The sequence below is a fragment of the Portunus trituberculatus genome, chromosome 37, assembly GCF_017591435.1.
Source record: "Portunus trituberculatus isolate SZX2019 chromosome 37, ASM1759143v1, whole genome shotgun sequence".
Taxonomy (NCBI): Eukaryota; Metazoa; Arthropoda; class Malacostraca; order Decapoda; family Portunidae; genus Portunus; species Portunus trituberculatus.
The window spans coordinates 23,442,916-23,464,679 of record NC_059291.1 but is presented as its reverse complement, the minus strand read 5'-3'; the positions used below and the strand labels follow the sequence as shown (position 1 = coordinate 23,464,679).

General features: G+C 38.6%; 1 long non-coding RNA gene across 2 annotated transcripts; it reads right to left on the bottom strand.

Moving 5' to 3' along the window:
* Positions 1-1,379: 1,379 nt before the first annotated feature.
* LOC123514048 lies at positions 1,380-21,383 on the bottom strand. 2 transcript variants are annotated; one of them, XR_006677503.1, is made up of 3 exons: positions 21,147-21,383; positions 18,486-18,613; positions 1,380-1,865 (listed from the first exon to the last, which is right to left on the bottom strand). It is a non-coding gene; the product is annotated as an uncharacterized LOC123514048 (long non-coding RNA). The 2 variants fall into 2 exon arrangements; XR_006677504.1 differs by lacking the exon at positions 1,380-1,865 and adding an exon at positions 3,318-3,367.
* Positions 21,384-21,764: the final 381 nt, after the last annotated feature.

Here is a 21,764-nt window from a genome sequence, read left to right as displayed (position 1 = left end):
TATAAGAATGGTAATAGAATGGAACCGTTAAATTACAGACCAGTATCGTTGACTAGTATATTGTGCAAAGTATGTGAAGTAATTAAAGCTAAGTGGAGTGAGTATCTAGAAAGTGAAAACATTCTGAGTGAAAGGCAGTTTGGTTTCAGAAAAGGAAGATCGTGTGTATCCAATTTATTATGTTTTTATTCAAGAGTGACTGACATACTACAACATAGAGAGGGATGGGTGGATGCTATTTACCTGGACTTGAGAAAGGCCTTTGATAAAGTGCCACACAATAGACTGATGTGGAAACTAAAGAAAATTGGAGGAGTAAGTGATAACTAGCAAAATGGATGAAAAATTACTTAGTGGGAAGAGAAATGCGAACAGTGGTGAAGGGAAGGAAGTCCGAGTGGAAGAAGGTAACCAGTGGAGTTCCACAAGGGTCAGTGCTTGGTCCCATCATGTTTTTGATTTATGTTAATGATATGCCAGTAGGAATTGACAGTTACATGAACATGTTCGCGGACGATACCAAAATTATGAGCAGAGTAAAAAATGTGGAAGATTGTAACAAGCTATAGGAAGATCTTGATAAAAAATATATGAGTGGAGTAAAGAGTGGCAGATGGAATTCAATATAAAGAAGAGCCATGTTATGAAAAATGGGAAGAAGTAGATACAGACCAAACAGGATTACAGGCTGGGTGATGAGAAAATTGATGAGACCAATGAGGAGAAAGACTTACAAGTAACCGTGCAAAACACTCTGTCACCGGAGAAACACATTAACAAGATATTTTGGAAAACATATAACATGCTTCAAAATATTGGCCTTGCATTCCACTACCTAGATGAAGGAATGATGAAGAAGATATTATGCACCTTAATAAGAGCCCAGTTAGAGAATATGCAGCATGTGTCTGGTCACCGCATATGAAGAAAAATGTGAAGAAGGTGGAAAGGGTACAGAGGCTGGCAACAAGGATGGTACCAGGACTCAGGGAGTTAGACTATGAGGAAAGACTGAGGAAACTGGGGCTGACCACATTAGAAGAGAGAAGAACAAGAGGAGACATGATAACTATGTATAAATTGGTGAACAAGATTGACATATTGGACAGAGAATTGATAAAGGTGACCACAAGTAATTATCTCCGAGGACATGGAAAAAAACTAATAAAAGACATCTTGTCTAAATGACGTGAGAAAATACAGTTTCCCGCATCGTAGTATTGATAAGTGGAATAAACTGAGCAGTGATGTCGTTGACGCAGTGTGTGTCAATCAGATGAAAGAGAGATATGACAGGAGTGGACAAGGAGACAGGACACAGAGAGCTTAGCTCGGACCCTGTAATACACAAATAAGTAAATACACATGACAATACAACTGATACCAACACAAATTAATGGTTACGTTATTATTACTATTGAGAGTCAACATGATGGTGGACATGGTTGCTCATACAGATCCCAATACCGTGGTTGCTGAATTAATGCAATGCTTGACCAAGATAGATTTACCATTAAAAACGCCACAAAACAGTTATGAAGGAAACTTCATCCAGAGTGGATTAATATATTGCACAAAAATTCACACTAAACAACTGCAGTTTTTTGTAATCTATTCACGATGTACATTGGCCTGGCTTAGAACTTTAACACACTCTCACTCTCACTACAATAGACATCTAGGCATCAGGCTAAAGCTTGCCAAGATATCCAAAGAACATCCAAGGTATAGAATAGAACACCTGAATTACTCCCAAAGACCGAACACTTTGGATTTAAACTCAGCTCACGGTAATAGCGGAACAGGCAGGAGGGTAGAGGGGCGGCTGCCCTGGGCCCACTGTTGCATGGCAGCCCACCACCAGACTGATGATGGAGCAAGGGTTGGAGAGAGAGAGAGAGAGAGAGAGAGAGAGAGAGAGAGAGAGAGAGAGAGAGAGAGAGAGAGAGAGAGAGAGAGAGAGAGAGAGAGAGACTCTGGCTGTTGTATTTGTAAGGATAAAGGTTATAAAGTAAAGTAGAAAAAAAATAAATAAGTCCTCTCCCCCTGTCTGTCAACATGTGTGTGACGTTGAAGTGTACAAGCGCACATGCATCTTGTCTGTTTACTTTAAGTGATCCGTGTGACCTGAATTGTGCTATTAGGCTTTGTTGCACTGTATCTGAGATCACTGGATGTCATTTGCCTTTTATATCTTGTTTCATACCCTCTTCCCTTAGTCTCCTTTAGGCTACTTTTAAACCTTTGTATGACCTAGGTTTGAGAAAATTATTGGTAATGTCCATTAACAACGTGCTGAAATAGCCTATCAGCAGCTGTGGTGCTGAAATCAACACGTCGCAGTCTGATGATAAATCCATGACGCTCACCATGGTGCTGAATTAACACATCATCGTAATCCACATACTCTCAGTACTGCCATTCTGATAGCCTTTTTATTTTTTATTTTTATTTTTTTTTATTTATTTATTTTTTTTTATGTAGGGGAGAGGGCTAGCCAAGGGCAAAAAAAAAGGAAAAGATTAAAAAAAGGCCCACTTGAGTGCTGGCTCTCTACAAAGTGGTAAAGCGTCAGCCAAAATTAGGGAGCAAATGCCTCAATACCTCCCTCTTAAAAGAAGACAAGTTGTAGGAATTCGGAAATACAGATGCAGGGGAGTTATAGAGTTTACCAGTGAAAGGGATGAATGATTGAGAGTACTGGTTAACTCTTGCGTTAGAGAAGGAAAGAATAGCGATGAGAGGAAGAAGAAAGCCTTGTGCAGCGAAGCCGCAGGAGGGAAGGCATGCAGTTAGCAAGATCAGTAGAACAGTTAGCATGAAAATAGCGATAAAAGATAGAAAGAGATGCAACATTTCGGCTGTGACAAAGAGGCTGAAGACAGTTAGTCAGAGGAGGGGAGTTGATGAGACGAAAAGCTTTTGATTCCACCCTATCTAGTAAAACTGTGTGACTGGAACCCACCCAAACATGCAAAGAGTACTCCATACAAGTGCAGATAAGGCCCTTATACAGAGTAAGCAGTTGGAGGGGCGAGAAAAACTGGCGGAGATGCCTCAGAACACCTAACTTCATAAAAGCTGTTATAGAAAGAGACGAGATGTGAGGTTTGCAGTTAAGATTATGAGCAAAGGACAGACCTAGGATATTCATTGTGGAAGAGGGAGACAGTTGAGTGTCACTGAAGAAGAGGGGATAGTTGTCTAGAAGGTTGTGTCGAGTTGATAGATGGAGGAATTGAGTTTTTGAGGGATTGAAAACTACTAGATTTTCTCTGCCCCAATCAGAAATCATAGAAAGATCGGAAGTCAGGCATTCTGTGGTGTCCCTGCGTGATCTGTTGACTTCTTGAAGGGTTCGTCGTCTCTGAAAGGATGTGGAAAGATGAAAGGTGGTATCATCAGCGTAGGAGTGGATAAGGCAAGAAGTTTGGTTAAGGTCATTAATGAATGATAGAGAGTGGGTGACAGGACAGAACCCTGAGGAACTCCACTATTAATAGATTTAGAAGAACAGTGGCCATCTACCACAGCAGCAATAGAACGGTCAGAAAGGAAACTTGAGATAAAGTTGCAGAGAGAACGATAGAAGCCGTAGGAGGGCAGTTTTGAAATCAAAGCTTTGTGCCAGACTCTATCAAAAGCTTTTGATATGTCTAATGCTACAGCAAAAGTTTCACCAAAATCTCTTAAAGAGGATGACCAAGACTCAGTAAGGAAAGCCAGAAGATTACCAGTAGAGTGACCTTGACGGAAGCCATACTGGCAATCAGACAGAAGATTGTGAAGTGACAGATGCTTGAGAATTTTCCTATTAAGGATAGATTCAAAAACTTAAAACAAGCAAGAGATTAGAGCTATAGGACGGTAGTTTGAGGGATTGGAACGGTCACCCTTTTTAGGAACAGGCTGAATGTAGGCAAACTTCCAGCAGGAAGGAAAGGTAGAAGTAGATAGACAAAGTTAGAAAAGTTTGGCCAGGCAAGGTGCAAGCACAGAAGCACAGTTTTTGAGAACAATACGAGGTACCACATCAGGACCATAAGCCTTCTGAGGGTTTAGGCCAGCGAGGGCATGGAAAACATCATTACGAAGAATTTTAATCGTAGACATGAAATAGTCAGAGGGAGGAAGAGAGGGAGGGACAAGCCCAGAATCGTACAAAGGTGGAGTTGTGAGCAAAGGTTTGAGAGAAGAGTTCAGCTTTAGAGACAGAAGAGATGGCAGTGGTGCCATCAGGATGAAATAAAGGAGGGAAAGATGAAGAAATGAAGTTATTTGAGATGTTTTTGGCTAGATGCCAGAAGTCTCGAGGGGAGTTTGAGTTTCAAAGATTTTGACATTTTCTTTTTATGAAGCAGTGTTTGGCAAGTTGAAGAACAGACTTGGCATGATTCCAGGCAGAGATATAAAGTGCGTGCGATTCAGGAGATGGAAGACTCAAGTACCTTTTGTGAGCAACCTCTCTATCATGTATAGCACGAGAACAGGCCAAGTTAAACCAAGGTTTAGAAGATTTAGGTTGGGATAAAGAATGAGGAATGTACACCTCCATGCCAAACACTATCACCTCTGTTATGCGTTCAGCACAAAGAGATGGGTCTCTGACACGGAAGCAATAATTATTCCAGGGAAAATCATCATAATACCTCCTCAAGTTCTCCCAAATGGCAGAGGCAAAATGCCAGAGGCACCTCTCAGTTTGTGTGTGTGTGTAGTTACCTAGTTGTATTTACCTAGTTGTAGTTTTACAGGGCCTGGGCTTTATGCTCGTGTGGTCCCGTCTCCATATCTACACTTATCCAATTTTTCTTTAAAACTATGTACACTCTTTGCTGATACCACTTCCTCACTCAAACTGTTCCAAGTCTCAACACATCTTTTGGAAACTAAATTTTTAACATCTCTCAGACATCGTCCCTTCCTTAGTTTCTTACTATGCGATCTTGTGCTTCTAAAGTCATATTCTTCTCTCAGGATCAGTTTCTCATTATCCACTTCATCCATTCCGTTAATCAATTTATAAACTTGTATCAGATCCCTCTCTCTTCTCTGCTCCAAGGTTGGTAGATCCATTGCTTTTAGTCTCTCCTCATATGCCATCCCTTTAAATTCTGGAACCATTCTTGTAGCCATTTTTGTAGTCTCTCTAATTTTCTTATGTGTTTCTTTTTATGGGAAGTCCACACAACTCCTGCATATTCCAATCTAGGTCTTATTTTAGTACTTATCAATTTCTTCATCATTTCCTTGTCCATATAGTGAAATGCTACTCCAATATTCCTTAGCAAATTATACGTCTCTCTGAAAATTCTATCAATATGGCTTACCGGTTGATTATTTTCTTCCATTGTCACTCCCAAGTCCTTTTCCTTTTTTACTTTTTCTAGTTCTACTCCATCTCCCATCTTATAGATTCCCACTGGTCGTCTTTCACTTTTTCCCATTTCCATGACATGGCTTTTGTCCACATTGAATTCCATCTCCCATTTTTTGCTCCATTTCCAGATCTTGTTTAAGTCTTCCTGTAGTATTTCACAATCCTCTTTTTGTTTAATGACTCTGCACAGTTTCGCATCGTCCGCAAACAGATTTATGTAGCTGTTCACTCCCTCTGGCATGTCATTTATATATACGAGAAAAAGTATTGGCACTGACCCCTGTGGCACTCCGCTGTCTACTGTTCTCCACTTGGACTTCATATCTTTAACTATCGTCCTTATTTCTCTCCCCCTTAAGTAATTCTTCATCCATCTCAATGTGCTTCCTTTTAAGCCACCCTTCTCTTCTAACTTCCATAGTAATCTTTCATGTGGCACTTTATCAAAAGCCTTTTTTAGATCTAAATAAATACAGTCAACCCATCTCTCTCTCTTGTACTTTATCAACTATTCTAGAGTAGAAACTCAATAAATTTGTCACACATGACCGACCTTTTCTAAAACCAAATTGGCTATTTGATAATATTTTTTTGTCTTCAAGAAACTTGATCCATTGCTTCTTTATTACTTTTTCACACATCTTGCATATTACACTAGTTAGTGATACCGGTCTGTAATTTAAAGGTTCTTCCTTCCTTCCGCTCTTATATATGGGAACCACCTCAGCTCTTTTCCACTCCACTGGCACTGTTCCATTTTCTATTGAGCATTTTATGATGTTGTATATTGGACTTGCTAGTTCTTCCCTACATTCTTTCAGTATTCTGCCTGAGACTTCATCTGGTCCCATTGCCTTTTCCTCATCCAATTCCGTCATCAACTTTTTATTTCAAGCTTGGTTACTTTAATCTCTTTCATATAGACAGTCTCTCTATTACCCTGTGGTCTTTCAAATTTGGATTCCTTAGTAAAGACCTCATGAAATTTACTATTTAACAGTTCTGCCATACTTTTTGGGTCTTCCACCATTCCGTTTCTCCTTTTAACCTTTCTATTGTTTCTTTTTGTCTTATTTTTCCATTTATGAATCTGTAGAACAATTTTGGTTGTTCCTTACATTTTTCGACAATGTCCTTTTCATAGTTCTTTTCTTCTTCCTTTCTTACCTTAGCATATTCATTTCTTGCTGTTTTGAAGTTTTCCTTATTTTCTGGATTTCTGTTTCTTCTCCACCTTTTCCATGCTCCATCTCGTTTCTCCTTTGCCCTAGCACATCTTGCATTAAACCAATCTTTCTTTCCTTCTTCTTTAGGTCTATATTTGGAACATATTCCTGACCCCAGTTTTGTATATTTCCAAAAATAAGTTATATTTCTCTTGAACCGTTAATGAGTTTTCCATCTCCTCCCAGTTTACGTTTTAAAATAGTTCTTGAGATTCTCAATATCAGCCTTTCTGTAATTTAATCGGTCTCCTTTGTATGATTCATCTCTATCTTCCTTTCCTTCTTCTATATCCATCTCTAATATTACATGGTCACTCTTTCCCAATGGGCACTTGTATCTTATATCATCGTTAATTGGTATATCCCTTGTAAAAACTAGGTCTAATCTTGCCGGCTCATCGTTTCCTCTGAATCTTGTGTTTTCCTTTACTCTTTGGACCATCAAATTATCTATCATTAGGTTCAGGAATCTATCTCCCAGGCATCTTCCCCATACCACTTTCATAATTTTCCCAGTCTACCTCCTTACAGTTGAAATCTCCTACCAATATCACTTTTCTCCTTTCCTTAATGATTCTTGTAAGACTCCTTATTGTGTCATCTATCATGTCTCTATATTCTTGGTTAGTCCATGAGTTTGTTTTGGTGGCACATATGTTCCAATGATTGTTAACTCCTTTTGTTAATATGCATCTTAACATACAGTATTTCTGATTTTCCTTCCCAAACTCCACTTGATTTACCACTATCTCCTTCCTTAACATCATCATGACTCCTCCTCCTCCTTTACCCACTCTGTCTCTCCTCCATATATTATACCTTTTATCTATGTCTATTTTATTGCCTCATTTAACTTTGTTTCCACCAGGCATACAATATCTGGTTCTTCTTTCTTTATGTAATCTCTTAATTCTAATTTACTAGATAAAATCCCATCTATGTTTGTATACATCATTTTTAATCTCTTGTTCTTATCATTTTTAGTTAAACTTGCTCCATTCTTTTCTCTTCTTTCTCTTTTATATACCATTTCCTTATCCTGTCTCCTATAATTCTCCAAAAAATGCCTTCTTCTCCTCCTCTGACCTTTCATTATTTTTTCTCTTGCTTCTGCCACCAGTTCATTGTGTCTCTTCCTTTCCTCCTCGTTTCTATTTTTCTTTATATATATATATCTTTGCAACCTTCTGTTTCTCTGAGTTTCGTTTTCTATATAGTACTACTTCTGCTGCTGCTTGTGATTTTAGTAATATCTTAATTGGTCTCACTGTTCCTTCTTGATATGGTCCCATTCTATGGATTTCTTCTACTTCCTCTTCTAAGTTCTGTCTATCCTCATCATTTAGATGTTTTAGTAGGTCTTTTACTGATTTCATTTCGTCCTTTTCCCTTCTTGGTCTATATTTAACATTTTTTCTTTCAGTCCAAAAATAATTACATTTTTTTTTCTGCAATTTCTCTTACTAAATTTTCTTTTTTTCTTGAGGACTCCTATCATTTTGCTTGTCATATTTTCATCTCTTTCTTTTAACTGTTCTTGAAATACTTTTTGAAATGATTCCTTGTCGTTCTTATCTTGGATTCTCCATGCTTGTACTTCTTTTTTAATCACGTCTTGTACTCTTTCTTCTTCTTTGTTAACTAGATCTTTTAGCTTTTCTTTTTCTTTCTCGGCTTTACCGAGTCCTTCTTCCATCAATTTCTTGTAGTTCGCTATTTGGACTTTTAATTCTTCATTTTCGGTTCTTAGCCTAGTTTCGTTTCTTCCACTCTTTTATCCTTTCTTTCAATTTCTGGAGCTCTTTATCCTGTTCTTCATTCTCTTTCATTCCCATACTCTCCTTTATCAATTTATCTAATTTACGTTCGATAGTCAAGACTCTATCAAATAGTGAAGTTTGCGCCGTATCAAAGCCTTCAAATTCTCCTCCTCCCTCACCAACATTGTCATCATCAGCTTTCATTCTTTCCCTTGTCACATACCTGCATTTAGATGGAATATCTTTCTCACTCATTATTATTTAACACTGTATTCATGAAAAAAAATGAGTCCACACTTATTGCCCAGGCCACTGTAAACCCAAACAAAGGTAGTGAAGATCAGCTGATTCTCGGGAGCGACGGTATTGCGTCCTTCCTCTACCGCGTCTCGTCTGTGTGTGTGTGTGTGTGTGTGTGTGTGTGTGTGTGTGTGTGTGTGTGTGTGTGTGTGTGTGTGTGTGTGTGTGTACATGTATTTACCTAGTTGTAGATTTACAGGGCCTGGGCTTTTACGCTCGTGTGGCCCCATCTCCATATCTACAATTATCCAATTTTTCTTTAAAACTATGCACACTCGTTGCTGTCACCACTTCTTCACTCAGACTGTTCCACGTCTCAAACTCATCTTTGTGGGAAACTGTATTTTTTTATATCTCTTAGACATCTTCCTTTCCTCAGCTTTTTACTATGCGTGTGTGTAATTCACCACCACGGTAGCCTGCTGGTCACCCAGCTAGTCTTCCCCATTATGGAGCGAGCTCAGAGCTCATAGACCGATCTTCGGGTAGGACTGAGACCACAACACACTCCACACACCAGGAAAGCGAGACCACAATTCCTCGAGTTACATCCTGTACTTATTTACTGCTAGGTGAAGAGAGGCTAAATTAAGAAGCTTGCCCATTTGCCTCGCTGGGACTTGAACCCGGGCCTCTCGATTGTGAGTCGAGCGTGCTAATCACTACACTATGCGGTGTGTGTGTGTGTGTGTGTGTGTGTGTGTGTGTGTGTGTGTGTGTGTGTGTGTGTGTGTGTGTGTGTGTGTGTGTGTGTGTGTGTGTGTGTGTGTGTGTGTGTGTGTGTGTGTGTGTGTGTGTGTGTGTGTGTGTGTGTGTGTGTGTGTGTGTGTGTGTGTGTGTGTGTGTGTGTGTGTGTGTGTGTGTGTGTGTGTGTGTTTAATGTAGGAGAAAGGGCCAATCAAGGGCAACACAATGGAGGAAAAAAAAAAAAAAAAAAAAAAAACAATGCTGGGTCTCTAAAAGATAAGAAGGGTTACCCAAAACTAGGGAGCAAATGACTTTGCTTCTTATAAGAGAAAGGTATCAAGATACCTTTCTCTTATAAGAAGCAAAGTCAAGTAGGAAGACGGAAATACAGAAGCAGAGGGGGGGGCAGTTCCAGAGTTTACCAGTGAAAGGGATGAATGTTTGAGAGTACTAATTAACTCTTGCATTATAATTGGACAGAAAAAGGGATGAGGGAAAGAAGAAAGTCTTGTGCAGTGAGGCCACAGGAGGAGGGGAGGCATACAGTTAGCAAGATCAGTAGAACAGTTAGCATAAAAATAGCGATAAAGGATAGAAAGAGATGCAACATTTCGGCGGTGAGAAAGAGGCTGAAGACAGTCAGTCAGAGGAGGGGAGTTGATGAGACGAAAATCTTTTGATTCCTCCCTATCTAATAAAACAGTGTGAGTGGAACCCCCAAACATGTGAAGAGTACTCCATACAGGTGCAGATAATGCCTCTGTACAGAGTAAGAAGTTGGAGGGGCGAGATAAACTGGCAGAGATGCCGCAGAACACCTAACTTCATAGGTATTTCAGCAAAAGACGAGATGTGAAGTTTCCAGTTAAGATTATGAGTAAAGGATAGACTGAGGATATTCAGTGTGGAAGAGAGAGACAGTTGAGTGTCATTGAAGAAGAGGGGATAGTTGTCTGGAAGGTTGTGTCGAGTTGATAGATGGAGGAAATGAGTTTTTGAGACATTGAAAACTACTAGGTTTTCTCTGCCCCAATCGGAAATCTTAGAAAGATCAGAAGTCAGGCGTTCTATTGTGTCCCTGCATGATCTGTTGACTTCCTGTAGGATTGGACATCTCTGAAAGGACATAGAAAGATGCAGGGTAGTATCATCAGCGTAGCAGTGGATAAGGCCATAAGTTTAGTTAAAAAGATCAGTAATGAACAATAGAGAGTGGGCGATAGGACAGAACCCTAAGGAATACCACTATCAACAGATTTAGAGAAGAATAGTGGCCGTCTATCACAGCAGCAATAGAATGGTCGGAAAGGAAACTTGCAGAGAGAAGGATAGAAGCCGTAAGAGGGCAGTTTTGAAATCAAAGCTTTATGCCAGACTCTATCAAAAGCTTTTGAAGTCTAATGTGAAAGCAAAAGTTTCATTGAAATCTCTAAAAGAGGATAATGACCAAGACTCAGTAAATAAAGCCAGAGCACCAGTAGAGAGATCTTGATGGAAGCCATACTGATGATCATACAGCATACAGAAGATTGTGAAGTGACAGATGTTTAAGATTCTTCTTATTCAGGATAGATTAAAAAACTTAAGACAAGCAAGAGATTAAAGGTATAGGAATTAGAATGGTTACCCATTTTAGGAACAGGTTGAATGTAGGCAAACTTCCAGCAAGATGGAAAGATAGAAGTTGGCAAAGTGTGAAGAGTTTGGCCAGGCAAGGTGCAAACACGGAAGCACAGTTTTTGAGAACAATAGGAGGGACCCCATCACGCCCAAAAGCCTTCTGAGGGTTTAGGCCAGGAAGGGCATAGAAAACATCATTACAAAGAATTTTGATTGAAGACATGAAATAGTCAGAGGGAGGAAGAGAGGGAGGGACAAGCCCAGAATCATCCAAGGTGGAGTTGACAGCAAAGGCTTGAGAGGAGAATTCAGCTTTAGAGACATAAGAGATGGCTTTGGTGCCATCAGGATGAAATAAGGGAGGGAAAGATGAAGAAGTAAAGTTAAAATGCCAAAAGTCTTGAGGGGAGTTTGAGTTTGAAAGATTTTGACATTTTCTATTTATGAAGGAGTGTTTGGCAAGTTGAAGAACAGACTTGACATGATTTTGGGCAGAAATATAAAGTGTGTGATATTGAGGAGATGGAAGGCTCAAGTATCTTTTGTGGACAACCTCTCTATCATGTATAGCACGAGAACAGGCTGTGTTAAACCAAGGTTTAGAAGGTTTAGATTAAGAGAAAGAATGAGGAATGTATGCCTCCATGCCAGACATTATCACCTCTGTTATATGTTCAGCAAAAAGAGATGGGTCTCTGAAATGGATACAGTAATCACTCCAAGGAAACTCAGCATAATACCTCAAGTGCCCCCAACTGGCAGAGGCAAAATGCCACAGGCACCTCCTCTTAGAGGGATCCTGGGGAGGGATTGCAGAAATAGGACAAGATACAGAAATGAGATTGTGATCAGAATATGAGTATAGGGTGTTGCACCAGTTGCTCTAGGTCATGGAGAATTGCAAAGTTGAAGGCTAGTTCACCAGGATGGTCAGTGAAAGGAGAGGAAAGCCAAAGGTGGTGGTGAACATTGAAATCTCCATGGATGGAGATCTCTGCGAAAGGGTAGAGAGACAGAATGTTCTCCACTTTGGATGTTAAATAGTCAAAGAATTTATTAAAGTCAAAGGAGTTAGGGGAAAGATAGACAGTACAGATAAATTTAGTTAGAGAGTGATTGTTGAGATGAAGGCAGATGTTGGAAAACTTGAAAGATTCAAGAGCATGGGCATGAGAGCAAGTTAAGTTGTTGCGTACATAGACGCAACATCCAACTTTGGAACAAAAATGAGAATAGAGGAAGTAGTAGGGAACAGAGAATGGGCTAATGTCAGTTGCCTCAGACAGCAGTGTTTCAGCGAGGAAAAGACGATAAGGTTTTGTAGAGGAGAGGTGGTATTCCACAGATTGAAAATTAGATCTAAGACCGTGAATGTTGCAGAAATTAACGTAGAAAAAGTTGTGGAAGGTGTCGAGATATTTGAGTTCATCGTCAAAAGAGCAGTCCGACCTGGGGACATTTCTGGTCCTCTCCCCAGAAGGGGATTCCGAGGCTGGGTTTGGAGTCACCATTTTTTATTTTGAATTCTAAGTGGTGTGTGTGTGTGTGTGTGTGTAATTTGTGATTACAGGGCTCAAGCCGTAGCTCTCTATGTCCACACTTGTCCAATTTTTCCTTCATTTGACTGACACTCGCCACACACACCACATCCACGCTCAGTTTGTTCCATGCATCAATGTTCCGATACAGGAAAATATATTTCTTGATGTCGCTCGTGCAGAAATCCTTCAGTATTTTCTTTGGGTGTCCTCTTAGGTAATTACTGGATGCCATGGTGATCAGGTTCTCCCTATCCAATATGTTCACTCCACGTACTATTTTGAACATTGTTATCATATCCCCTCTGACTCTTCTTTCTTCCAACATGCTTAATTCCAGCCTATTTAACCTCTCCTCATACAATATCTCCTTAAAATCTGGTATCATTCTTGTTGCTAACCTCTGCACTCTTTCCAGTTTCTTGACATGTTTCTTCATGTATGGTGACCAAATTACTGATGCATATTCCAACTGTGGCCTAATCAGGGTGGTCAATATTTACTTTATCATGTTCCCGTCCAGGTAATTAAATGCCCATCCTATACTTTGGAGTATGCTGTACGTTTTTCCAAATATTCTATTAATGTGCTTTTCTGGAGACAGATTACTCTGTACAGTCACTCCCAAGTCTTTTTCTTCACTGACTTCAATTACAGTCTTCCCCCCCAGCTGGTAGTCTTTATATGGTCTATATTTACTTCTACCCATTCTCATTACACAGCTTTTGTTGGTATTGAATTCCATTTGCCACGTCCTGCTCCATTCATATATTTTGTCCAAGTCCTTCTGCAGTATATTACAGTCATGCATATTCCTAACTCTCCTCATAATCTTTGCATCATCTGCAAACATATTCATATAACTTCTCACTCCCTCTGGCATGTCATTTATATAGATCAGGAACATGATGGGACCAAGCACGGAACCTTGGGGAACTCCACTGGTTACCTTCCTCCACTCTGACTTCACTCCCTTCACTACTGTCCTCATTTCTCTACCTGTCAAATAATTTCTCATCCACTCCGTCAGATTTCCTCTTATTCCTCCGATACTACTTAACTTCCACATCAATCTGTTATGTGGTACTTTATCAAATGCTTTTTTAAGTCTAGGTATACAAAATCAACCCATCCATCCCTCTCTTGTAAAATATCGACCACTTTTGAGTAGAAACATAGCAAATTTGATACACACGATTTCCCTTTTCTAAAGCCAAACTGTTTCTCACTAGTATTTCTTTGTTTTCCAGGAACTCACACCACTTGCTTTTGATCACTTCTTCACATATCTTACACATAATGCTGGTCAAAGAAACAGTTCTATAATTCAATGGTTCCATGCATCATCCACTTTTGTAAATTGGTACTACATTTGTCCTTTTCCATTCTACTGGCACCTTTCCCGTAATGATAGATGTTCTTGTTAAATCTAAAATTGGATCTAGCAACTGCTCTTGACATTCTTTTAACATTCTTCCAGACACACCATCTGGTCCCATTGCCTTGTTAACATCTAATTGACTCAAAACTTTTGCAATGTCACTCTTTGTTACTATAATTTCTTGCATCCATCTTGTCACAGGTAACATCCGTCGATTGAATTGTGTATCTTCTGTGAATACTTTGCAGAAATTCTCATTCAATTTTTCAACAATGACACTTGTATCTTCATATATATAATCTCCAACCTTTAATTTATCAACTGTTTCTTTTTTCTGTAATTTACCATTAATGAATTTATAAAACATTTTGGGATCACTTTCACAATTCTCCACTATTCTCTGTTCAAATTCTTGTTGTGCCCTTCTTCTCACTTGAACATATTTATTTCTTGCATTCCTATATGCTTCTCTCTCCACTTCCTCATTATTTCTCTTGCATTTTTCCCATACCTTTTCCTTCTCCCTTTTTGCCTTGTCACAGGTTTTGTTAAACCATTGATCTCCCTTTAAGATTTTCTTAGTATATTTTGGCACAAAGTTCTCTGGCCTCACTATATATTTCCATAAATTTTTCATATTTTAACTGCATGTTTGTTTCCTGGTACATTTTGGACCAATCCACATTTCCAAAGTAATTTCTCAACTCATATCTTCCCTTAGCATAATTTAGGCATTCCTCCTTGTATCCAACTTCATTATCTTTGCTGAACCCCACCTTTACCTCAAATTTCAATAATTCATGATCACTCTTCCCCAAAGGACACTCATGCTCAATCTCATTTTCTAGATTTACTCCCTTTTTGAATATCAAGTCCAGTCTCGACGGGGCATCACCCCCTCCTTCCCCTTGTTGGATGCCTCACCCACTGTGTCATCAAATTTCCCACCACATAATTTAATAGCTGCTCACCCCATTCTCCACCATTCCCCACTTCAAATTCCTCCCAATTGACGTCTTTACAGTTGAAATCTCCAACTATAACCATTTTTGCTTTCTTTGCAGCTTCATTTCTCATTCTTTCCAATGTGCTTTCCACCATACTATTATGCTGATCATTTGACCATGCACTTGTCTTTGGTGGTACATACACAGTTACAATATTGATATCTTGCCTTCCATCAGTCATCACCACACCCACCACTTCCTCCTCGTCTCCTCCAAGGCACACATTTTGCACTACTAAGTCTTTTCTTGTTAACACAATTATTCCACCTCCACTTTTATTCTCTATCTTTTCTCCACATTCTATAATTTCCCCCTCCAAACCAATCTATTTGTATATTCGGTCTCAATTTGGCCTCCACTATACACATAATATCTGGTTTATCCCTTATCAGATGGTCCATACACTCTAATCTTTTTGATAGGAAGCCGTCTATGTTAGTATATGATACTCTTATGTCTTTCTTCCTTATCTGCTCCTTTGTCTGGTCTTTTACTCCCTCTCTTTTGTCCACCACTTCCACACTTTGTCATTTCTTATTTTCCAAAAAACTTTTTCTTTTCTTCTTCTGTTCTTGCCTCATTCCTCTCTCTCACCTCTGTCACCATTTCTCTCATCTTAGTCCTTTCCTCCTGCGACATATTTCTTCTTACGTAAATCATGTTTGTCTCTTGAGAATTTTTCAGCTTCCATGCATTTCTCAATACATGCTCGGCAGCTACTTGGGATTTTAATGTTATCTTTATGGCTCTAGACTTTCCTTCTTCATACTTTCCCAATCTCATATATTCCTCAACTTCTGTGTGTGTGTGTGTGTGTGTGTGTGTGTGTGTGTGTGTGTGTGTGTGTGTGTGTGTGTGTGTGTGTGTGTGTGTGTGTGTGTGTGTGTGTGTGTGTGTGTGTGTGTGTGTGTGTGTGTGTGTGTGTGGTAAGTGCATGTAATTTTGAGTGAAGAGGGAGAGTTGTCTTTAGAGGACAGGCTGTGACTGCCCCCTTGAGTTGTGAGACAAAAAGGGAAACATTCAACGAGATCACAACTAGCTTTATAAGAAGGTTCACAGCACCCTTTGAATTAGTGTTATTAGACCTCGCTGGGAGTAAATTATCACTTTGGTAGGTGTCTACTACCTCCTCATGTGTGTGTGTGTGTGTGTGTGTGTGTGTGTGTGTGTGTGTGTGTGTGTGTGTGTGTGTGTGTGTGTGTGTGTGTGTGTATTTACCTAGTTGTAGTTTACAGGAGGGGAGCAAGCTCATATTGACCTGTCTTTATACCTTGTTTCATCCAGCTTAGCTTTGAAATTGTGAACACTGACTGCATTTACGATGTCTATATCTAATCCATTCCAGGTGTCCACAGCTCTATGAGGGAAACTGTACCTCTTAATGTCTCTTATACACTACACCTTCTTCAATTTCTTCCCATGTCCCCTTGTAGTCCCTGTTTCCAGGTTTAAAAAGTCACCATCCACTTTATCCAGGTTATTCACCATTTTATAAATACCTATCAAGTCTCCCCTTTCTCTCCACTTTGAAGTATTGGAATTTTCAGTTTTCTCAACCGCTCCTCGTAAGTCAAATCCTTCAGTTCCAGTACTAACTTGGTGGCTGCCCTCTGCACCCTCTCCAATTTTCTAATATTCTTCTTAGTGTGAGGGGACCACACAATCACTGCATACTCCAGTCTTGGTCTTATTATAGAACTAATTAACTTTTTCATCATATCAGAATCCAAATATGAGAAGGTCATTTTAATTCTCCTTAGCAGATTTGTTACTTCTCCTGTGATTTTATTTATATGCCTGTCTGGTGCTAAGCCCTCTGTAATTGTCACCCCTAAATCCACTTCCTCTTTAGACCTCTCCAAACTAAAATTTTCCATTTTGTAATTGCCATGTACTCTCCACTTGCTTTTTCCAAATTCCATGACTTTACACTTATTCAGATTGAATTCCATTTGCCAAGTTCTACTCCATCTACCAATTTTATCAAGGTCCTCTTGCAGTTTCATACAGTCATTTACATTTTTCACTCTCCCCATTATCTTGGCATCATCCGCAAACAAATTGATATGACTCTCAATTCCTTCAGGCAGGTCATTCACATAGATGCCAAACATGACTGGTCCCAACACCGACCCTTGAGGTACTCCACTAGTGACCTTTAGGAAGAACTACTATTTCTTATCACTGTTCTCATTTCCTTCTCACTAAGGTAATCCTTCATCCATTCCAATAATTGTCCTCCAACTCCCCCATTGTTCTTAATCTTCCATAGTAACCTCTTGTGTGGTACCTTGTCAAAAGCTTTTATTAAATCTAGGTAGACACTGTCTACCCAACCATCCCTTTCCTGTACAGCATCTCTTACTTTTGAATAAAATGACAACAAACTTGAGGAGCATGTGTGTGTGTGTGTGTGTGTGTGTGTGTGTGTGTGTGTGTGTGTGTGTGTGTGTGTGTGTGTGTGTGTGTGTGTGTGTTTGTGTGTGTCAGAGGGGCCCAAGTGCATCTTTGGTGTAACCACTTAGAACTTGGGTATTATGGTGACATGTAGGTAACTTTAAACCATTCAACAAATGGCATAGCTTCAGAGTGGTATCTGGTGGTATTCGAACCTACGCGTGGACATCTGCTCGATTCCATGCTCACCACCTTATCCACATGCCACAGCCTCCCTAAAGTTGTGCAAAATGTAGAAACATTTAGCACAACTGGCATGTTTAAATAACGATCATAAGGACTCATCGAGAATGCTCCAACCCCTTTAGGCTGAGACCCCTGCCCTGTGCCTGGTTCATGGTTAACTGTTGTCCCACAACACGATAAAGTATAGGAAAATTCTTTACGATCATTGTACCACTGCTCCCAAAGATATGTTCTGTAACACAATATTGGATAACACGAGAAGTCAGCTATACAGGCTTGCTCATGTGAAAACACAATTAGATAGAAACAAATGGTTCTTCAGTGTCAGAAGAATTACACTTTGGAACTCTCATCCCCAGAATGTTGTTTCTGACAAAGCAAAAAAAAAAAAATCATATGAATTTATATATATATATATATATATATATATATATATATATATATATATATATATATATATATATATATATATACACACACACACACACACATATATATATATATATATATATATATATATATATATATATATATATATATATATATATATTTTTTTTTTTTTTTTTTTTTTTTTTCTGCACATGATCTAACTAATTCTTAGCTAGTGCAGGTGCTGACCATCCTAGCCATCAGGGCAGGAGACAATCTCTCAAATATCACTGGAGCAGAAATGTATATAAACACAATAAGCTAATAATACAAATACATATTTCATTGCCTTCCAGTATGACAGGCACAATTCCAACACTGAAATAGTGGGTAAGCATTATCTATATGTGGAAGATACTGAGGAAAAAAAAAAAAAAAAAAAAAAAAAAAAAAAAAAAAAAGGTTTTTCTTACCATTCCCATCATAAAAAGCTTCTCATTCTGAATAATTTGAAGCACACATATCATATAGCCCCCACAAATAATTTATAATGCTGACAATTCTTTGAATTTACCTGTTTTGGTGAGGAATACCATGCCAATGCTGTTAAATGATACACTCAGGTGTGTGATGAACAAGCAGATGCTGAGCCACGCCAGCGAACGTTGAAAATGTGTTCGTTTATGTGCACTTATGTCACATCTGTTGAACAAGCATGAAATAAGTCACAGTGCTTGGTCCTTGTGTTTGAGAATGCATCCTCTGGCAAATTCAAATAAACACAAAATTAATCAATCAATCACTGTGTTTTATTTCATCCTGTGGAGAAAGATAAGAGTTAATTTTGAAATGTTTTAATTAGTCTGTGGAATCTTATTAATAACCTGCTTCCTATTTTTACTATGAAACAACATTTAGTCTTTGATGGTGGAAGTAAAAAGGAAAAAAATAATAAATAAATAAACAAATAAACAAATAAATAAAAGGCAGACAGTATGGAGATAACTTTAGCCTCTTTCCCTGAGGTTGCAACTGAAATGCCCAATAGAATCAAGGTTGCAAAAAATTATACAATATGTATCAACTTCTGGAAACTTATTTAAATATTAATAGAATAAAAAATAAATAAATAAGAAATAAATAAAATAACATTACTAATAAAAATACTACTACTACTACTAATAATAATAAGGTAAAAGATTTGTAAACAGGAACTGCAGGGCAATGTTCTTGATATTTACCAACTTTTCACAATCTTTTGTTTTGCTTCATCTAGTTTCCAGAAGTTGGGAGAAGACTCTAAGCTTATCCGTATTCCTCCCAGATAGAAACTAATGATCTGCAGGAAAAAGCAACACACAGATTAACTGAAAATGGGCCCAAATTACCTATAGAAAAAAAAAAAAAAAAGAAAATTAAATAAATAAATAAAAAATAAACAAATAAATAAATAATTTGTAAAAAAGCAAATGGAACAGGAGTGAAGGGTGAAACTACACTCACCTAGTGGGCTTCCCTAACTAAGGTAGGAGAAGCCACATTCTGTTGTTGTGCCAGCACCAAATAAATAAATAAACCACAAAGACAATACTATAATTCTGGGTTGGAGAGTACAACATATGCAGCAGGAAATACAAACAAACAAGGGAGAATAGAGTTGGGTGAGATGGATTCGGTACAAACAGACTCAACAATTAACAGTATTGGTACAATGTCACCCAAATGTGTGGCTAGAGATGTTTTGAAAATAGTGACACTCTTGACAAGAAATGACCCTCTGTGGCAAGGAATTCCAAGTATTAATGCTTCAAATACTAAATGATCTTATATCTAACAGGGAATGTACAGAAAAAAATTTATACTGATGTCCTCTCATATAGTTAATAGGTGGACAATGGAATAGGTCTTCAGGCTTTATCAATGAAACTCTAAGGAAAATCTGCCAACATTTGATCAGATCATGACGAAGTAGTCTACCCTGGATAGAATTTAAGTGGTCTTGGTAAGTAAGATGTTTCACAACACAAAATGTTTTAGTCCACCTTCCCTGGACTCCTTCCAGCATTCTCATGTCCCTAAGATATCCTGTGTTCCACAGAAATGATGAATACTCTAATAATGGTCTTATGTGAGTGGTGAAAAGAGGTAACATCAATGAAGCCTCATGATTAATTGTGGATTTCAAGGTGCTCTCTGCCACTCTGCTCGCTTTATGCACTATATTAGCCATATGTTGGTGGAACTTCAAAGAAGTATCAAGTATCAACTAAGACACCCAAATCCATAGCAGCTGTTTTAATTGGTGTAAGCATATCTAGTAAATAGTGACCTGAAATACCCAGTAATGATTATAGTCTTTCTCCCTTTCGCAACCAGCTCTGTCCCCAACACCAACAAGCTTAGGCATTTGTTGAGGTTGAGGTTATTGGGTGGGGAAAGCCAAAATAAACAAAATTTTCAATTATAAAAAGTTCAAGAGGCAATCTTTCATTAAATTGGAAGGAAATCCCTAAAATACTGATGAAATTTAACAAAACTTTATAAACCTAACATTTAACCTAACCTACCCTACCCTACTCTAACCTAACCTAGCTGGGGGTGGGTTCCTCCTCAACCACCTCCCTCCTAATCAGTTATAAATCCATAATGGGCTGATAAAGACTACTGGAATAGTGCTTATGGTAAAACTGTACAACTTGTAACTGGTCATGGGGAAGCTGGTTTGAAGCCAAAAGGAAGCCATCCTCACCGCCAGGTTAGGTTAGTTTGTTAGATTTCAACAGTATTTTAAGGATTTTTTTTATTCAGTCAAATATAACCTCATACATTTTCATTGCAAAATTTGGTCTATTTAGGATTCTCCACCCAAAAACCCCACTTTCCAAACAGGTCCCCCGAGATTGTTGGTCGGGGAGGAGGTTGGTGGGGAAAAGGAGGAAGGCCTTACTCTGCAGTTTTACCCACTGAAAATTTTTCGAATTAATAGAAAAGTAATCTTCATGTGGCTTCATGAAAATCAACTAAAGGTCACACCCCCACAAGTGAATACCCTATCTACAACACTTCCAACACAGGCATTTAACACACCCCCAGAAACACACACACATAGAGTCACATTCCCTAACGCCCCCAATCACCAATGCATGAAGGGCGACTAGTGATGTTATAAGTATATTAATGAATGCTAGGAAAGTCTGGAAATACGTAAAATTGAACGGTTATTGCTCAGCCTCACCTCTCCGTCTGCCAGTACAGAGCTGCTGCGCTGTTGGAATTTTCAAAGCCTTCGTAACGGTGCTTGTCCCTCCTTTATCTCATGGCTTATGGCTGTTCCTGTTGTTCTTTGTCTGTTTCATTAAGCGTATGTAAGTGTCATGGTGTTTTGGCTTGTTACATGCTGGTTCCAGTTGTTGTTTGGGTTTGTTTGAGCCTCTATTTTCTTTTTCTTGATCTTCCAGCAGGCGTCTGTTTGCAAAGCTTAACTTGATCTTGATTAAATCTAGCTCTATTTTTATATTTTTAGTGTTCATTCTAAACCTTAATGTGGTGTATAATATCAGAACTTGCATCAATAGACTTGTGCGAGTTTTTCTTTTTATTCAAGATATTAATTTGGAGAACGTTTGAAATGGTTATCTTTGTAAGGGTATAAAATGACTTGGTTAGAGATTAATATATATTTTTTAAAGGTTCTGGAATACTTTTTGCCATTTCTGGTTATGATGCATTATCTAAGATTTAGGTATTAAGTCTTATATGAACTATTTCGTGAGGCTTTGGTAATAATCTTGTAGAGGAGGGCGGTAGATGGTGTGGATTGAGATAAACTTATTTCATTTCTATTAGTTTCTTT